The sequence below is a fragment of the Schistosoma haematobium genome, assembly GCF_000699445.3.
Source record: "Schistosoma haematobium chromosome Unknown HiC_scaffold_273, whole genome shotgun sequence".
Lineage (NCBI taxonomy): Eukaryota > Metazoa > Platyhelminthes > Trematoda > Strigeidida > Schistosomatidae > Schistosoma > Schistosoma haematobium.
Window position 1 is genome coordinate 109,610 of NW_026137069.1, and position 6,057 is coordinate 115,666.

Genomic DNA, 6,057 nt, shown 5'->3' on the forward strand with positions numbered 1-6,057 from the left:
TTGATCTCCAGTCGACCCACTGAATATAGAACACCAAGTGTATCAGTCAACATAGATCAACATTATATGCGAGCCCAAACATCCTGGCGACGCACCGGAAACGGTCAGGTCCAAAGTAATTTATGAGTGGCACTGAACTGTGGACTCACATCAGTTTGCCTACACTAAATAAAATCTATGTTAGTCAGTTCTTAATAGCGGTCGAGTTCTAATAAATTAAAACCTTGAGAAATACCATTGTAATCCTGCGTATAGAACAACCAAGGATTATTTCTTACAATATGAATTATTGGAAGTCAAGATTCGTGGCATTTCATAAAATGTTTTCAGCTGGTCTCCAATCACACTACCAAAAGCTCACAATTTTATTGCGTATACCGACGAGGTTTTCACCTCTTGATTTAATTCACTCTAATTGTCAATGACTTCATGCTCTTATAATATCTTTATTCAATGGATATTTGCAACCCCATCAGTCTGTTTGCCATCACCACCTAGTAACCTTCACCTAACTCCGACATCGCTGGGTGTTTCTATTATACTTGCGAAGTTCTCGCAATTCGTTTAATCCGGTTGGCGTTTTTTTAGCAAGATGATACAAACCTTCCTATAGATTTCACTCCACCAACGACGGAAGAAATTAAGACGGCCACCACACAAATCAAAAGTGAGAAGGCACATATTCCATGTTCTGTTCGAGAAGATTGGAGAGGAAGAACAAGTGCCGATGGACTGGAAAGAAGGACACCTTACCAACATATCAAAGGAAGGAGACTTTAGCAAATAAGAGAACTAAAGGGGCATCACAGTACTGTCATTACAAGAAGTTTTCGACAATGTTGCTGGACCGGATGAAACACGCAGTAGGCGCTCAAGTTCGTGATCAACAGGCTGGATTCCGTAAGGACCGGTCGTGCACAGACCAAATCACGACACTACGGATCGTCGTCGAACAGTCAATTGGATGGAACTTGTCAATATACATCAAATTCATTGACTGTGAGAAGGCGTTTGATAGTGTGGACAGGAGGAAACTATAGAGTTCCTAAGAAGATTGTCAACATAATCCGGAGTTCATATGACGGACTACAGTGCAAACTCGTGCGTGGATGACAGCTGATAGATGCACTCCAAGTAAAGACCGGAGTCAGACAAGGCTGTCTACTCTCCCCTTCCTCTTTCTTCTGTTGGTTGACTGGATTATGAAGACCTCCACATCTGACGGGAAGCACGGAGTACAATGGACAGCTCAGAATCAATTAGACGATTTGAACTTTGCAGATGACCTAGTCCTCCTATCCCATGCGCACGAACAAATTCAGATGAAGACAACTAGTGTAGCAGCAGCCTCTGCATCAGTAGGCTTCAACATACAAAAGCAAGATCCTCAAATACAACACGGAGAATACCAACTCAATCACACTTGATGTCGAAACTCTGGAGGATGTGAAGTCTTTCACGTACATGGGAAGCATAATCGATAAACAAGGAGGATTTGATGAAGATATAAATTCGAGGATTGGCAAAGCAACATCCCTACAACTGAAGAATGCATGGAACTCAAAACAACCGCCAAACAGTATCAAAGTCTTGATCTTCAATACAAACGTCAAGACAGTCCTACTGTTAGGAGCTGAAATGTGGAGAAGTACTACAACCATCATCAAGATACTGAATGCTTGTTGTCCGGACACCATCAGCCACAGCCTACTGTTGGAGAGAGCAAACCAGCTCCCAAATAAAGAGAAAATTAGGAAAAGATGTTGGAAGTGAATGGGACATACGTTTCGGAAACCATCGGACTGTATCATGAGGCAAGCGCATATAAGGAATGCTGAAGGGAAACGGAAAAGATGAAGGTCGAAGAAAATACTGCACCGAGAATTGGAAGCAGACTATGAAAAGGATGAGTAGCAACTGGAAAGGATTTTCCGGGATAGGGTTAGATGAAGAGTGCTACTCCACTAGGAGTAACAGGTGTAAGTAATCCCCGCAAGTTGTTTGTGGTCAGACATTAATTATCATATTCTCAATCAATTTTTGGGAGTCTACGGAGATCTCGATGTTCATAAAGAAAGTACTTAGCAGTTCGCTGTCCATTACCTTAAAGCGGAGGAACATAGATTATGAAGACAGAAAGCATCCGTAAACTTTTGGTATTCGTATGTCAGTTTTTTTGAGCCATGAGGTGCAACTTGCTCAGCTGTATACGAAGCACAGTCATCTCGAATAAGACCTCGTCGTTTCATCTGTTTTCAGATGCAAGTTTATAGGAAATTTACGAGACGCAACAATCTCAAGTTTATGAACTAGAATATTTACAAAACACCAAAAAACGGGGGCATGTCCCCGAACCTTCCCAATACAAGTTGACTACAACGATCTGAAACCTACCAGTTTGGTTAACCCCTCAGGGTTTTCGTGTAATCACAGATATTGAACTTCATTATAGCAGCACTTTGAAACTCAATGGTCTGCTTAGTTTAGCAGGAACCACTCCACTCCTAGGTTTACTGATGTTGCTCCATTGGAACTCTTGTGTGTATTCTTATAAACCCCTTCAACAAACTAGTTCTTTAATAACACACATTAGGATGACATGATTCCTGTATGGTTGTTTACATTTTTCTGCTCCTCATGCTTGTCGTGCGTAAGTATAAGTCTATTCACACTCATCACTTATGGCAGCAGACACTTCAGTATCAGTACTTCAGCGACTGTCTCCACAACGAAAAGTATATCGCACCAGGAAAAACTACTGGATCATCAACTTCCATACTTTACACCAGTACAGTTCACCAAACCATTGTTTGAATAACAGTGATTGCAAAACACTATGATGAGCCGAGGTAGAAGAACAAAACTAGTTTCTTCCCTTCTAGATCTGTAATATGCCTCGGGAAATAGCGTACGTAGATACCATAATTTGCGCACTTTCCTTTGAGAGCTGGTTGCCTAAACCAGAGTAGAAGTTAGCTGTTGTGATCGCTGAATCATTACTATACAAAATAAGAATATATGCAATAACCCTGTTAACTTTTTTTGAAATAGTATTAATCCTAATATTACTCTGAAAAGTACAAACTGATAGACTTATAAAGACAGTAGGTTAGTGGAAAAATAGAAATCCAGAATAACAATACAACCGTAGATTTAATACTAGGAATGAAACTCGAAGATTGCGAGATACGATCTGCCTAATAGTTAAAGTATATCTGTTTCTTTACTCAAAAACTGCGGATTTCATCCAGTAGCTCTTGCTTTACTGTGTCTGGCACCATACGTCGACCGACTGGGGTAATTTCAGCTACCAAATCATCTATTGTTAGATTTTCAATCCCGCGATCCCGAATAACATCTGAAATTTGAAGAGGGAGAGAGTATTTACTCAAGTTGAATATACGTGAATAAAAACAGATTTTAATGACTAGGCCGCTGGGGTTGTGAAAGTCACATTACTACTTATCTCACGAATCGGTAACAATCATTCATTCCACAGATGTGGTTGAGGAATTTTAAAATCTTGAGTTTGAAACTCCACTAACTTGCTCTGGAACTTTGATATACTGACCTATAAAAGTCACATGGTAACCCAAGGTCCCATAGTACCTTAGATGTTGGTGTATAAGAGATACAATAAGTGTGTGGATTTTCCACCAACTAGTCCCTGGCAGCGTCGATCTAGTTATCTGCAGTCACTTGTGACTCCATGTGTGTTCATTCGGTATTTGGCAATACAACTTTCATAGTTTCACTTTCCTGCTTATTTAGACCGATTAAGTGTTTAAGACTGTGCAGCATCCGAACCAAACCATAGACCATAACAGTTTTCTCCAAAAATGCCATGTCGGTTGAGGGGGCTGAAATATTCACAGATTGAGGCTGCTGATACGTGTGTTACACATGTCTAGTCACCATCTGCTCCGATGAATCGTGCTGGCTATATCTTTATTAGTTAGAAAGGCTATGAGAGACCGGGACAGTATCATTAGCAAAAACTTTAGGTAGAAATGAGGTATTCAACAGCACAGTAAAACTACTCACCAGAGACCGAGCCCTCACTAAAGCCGTTTACCTGATTTATGAATCTCCACCATCACAGGACATAGTACCGAATCATGAATTCATTGACTGATGGCCTGAGACGCGTAAGGAGAAGCACACTTCCTAATTTTGGTAATAAGCAATAATCGTAATATGTGGCTAAATACGTTAAACGATGGTACGGTATTGGGGAAAGCAGTTCAATTGTACTCATTTTCTATATTTCTGCGCATCTTGTGGTTAGTGTCATCCCATATTTTTCGTTTATCCATCTCATTTGTTCTATTTCATTTTGTGTGGTTTTTTAACACATACAACTACTAATTATAATACTTTGCTTTTTCAATTAGTTCTCTTTATTAACACTTATAAAGGATACTTTGGATTGTTCAAAGCTCTTGGGATGGTATGTTATTTAGGCTCTACTGATATTACCTATCAAATTTTGGTTGAAAAATGTTGTAATAAATAAAGAAATGAAAGGTGAATATAATTATTACTTTATGATTCAATGTATCCCAAACCCCGTAAATTTCTAAAAACTAAGAAGATAATGTATACACATTTCACTGAGAAAAGGAGAACTGCGAAACTGATATTTTTGAAACTTAGCAGCGCGTATTTTGGCACTTTATACACTTACTATTATCTACAATCAACTAACTGATATTCGTTTATATCTGTAAATGAGAAAAGTTTCCATATCACTCCCACAAGATTTTATACAAATACATCCAACAATAGAGATTTACAGAACTAAAGGACTAACCATCCAAAACTTGACAACGCAAGTTAGAATTACAGCTCATAAGTTACTGAATGACATGGGTAACCACGTAATTGCTCAGAAAATCCCGAGCAATCTAGGAATTCTTGATCTCAGGACTACAGCAAACCATGATGTAACTCTCGAGGGATTGCTATCCAGTAAGTGGACAAAAATATGGTTCTACATTTTCGTATGAGACTGTGTTATCTGATGTGACCAAAGCTCATCAGCGGTCTCTCGGAATGGAGCGACAGATAAACATACAAGACAAAACAATAATTGGGAAGTCTTGATCTCTTTATGTCACATACTGTCCACTCTTTGATAATTAAGATTACCATTAGCTCCTAACTATTTAAATTATACTTCTACAACTTATCTCTCCCACGTGGAAGAGATGTGTATACATCATACAAATTTATTATCTCAGATTTAATGTAGCAAAACAGAAGATTGTCTAGAGAGAAGAAATCACTCAGCTCCAGCAACTTAATTGCTTAGGGAATACGAACTCAGTTACATACAAAATATATCCACCTCAAGATACACCCTTCGAGAAATACACCTTGGAAATTCACATTATTGCGGTACGATGGCTAAACTGAACCTAATGGACGCTACTACATGTCTTAAATCATTCCGTGAACTCAGGATGCGAGGGCGAGACAATACTTGACTTATACTACCACGCTATTAAAAATTATTATTTGAGAAAGATTTTTCAGTCTCTCAAATCTTCCCGAAGCTGTGCGACACAAGTATATAAATATCATTACCACACTAAAAAGTTTCTTAACTAGATGATGCAAATTTAACTTAGCTTCGAATAGCTAACCTCTGCAATGGCTTTTTAGTTCCTCGCTCCAGCCACATTCACTCAGGCGTGTTCGTAAAAGGTCTTTAAGTTTTTCTTTTTCTCCACTGCGACTAAGCCTCTCGTTAATATAAGCACGAAGTCGGGATTTATCATCACTAAAAATAGAAAGTTAGGTACGACAGACTAACTCCAAGGTCATGTCACTTTTAAAAGAGGCTCCGTCCAATACCATAGGCTACAAATCTAAAAAGACATTTAATTTTTTTCTAGATTTGATTTGAGTATTGGGTACAGGAGGCCTACTTCATATGGTAGTTCTTTTTAGTGAACTTCTGACAGTAACCAGTCTTCTCTTGAATTTTTCGGATGAAGAGATGAACATTATGTCATAAGATAAAAAATTCCAAAATTTGATGACTCAGTGTGA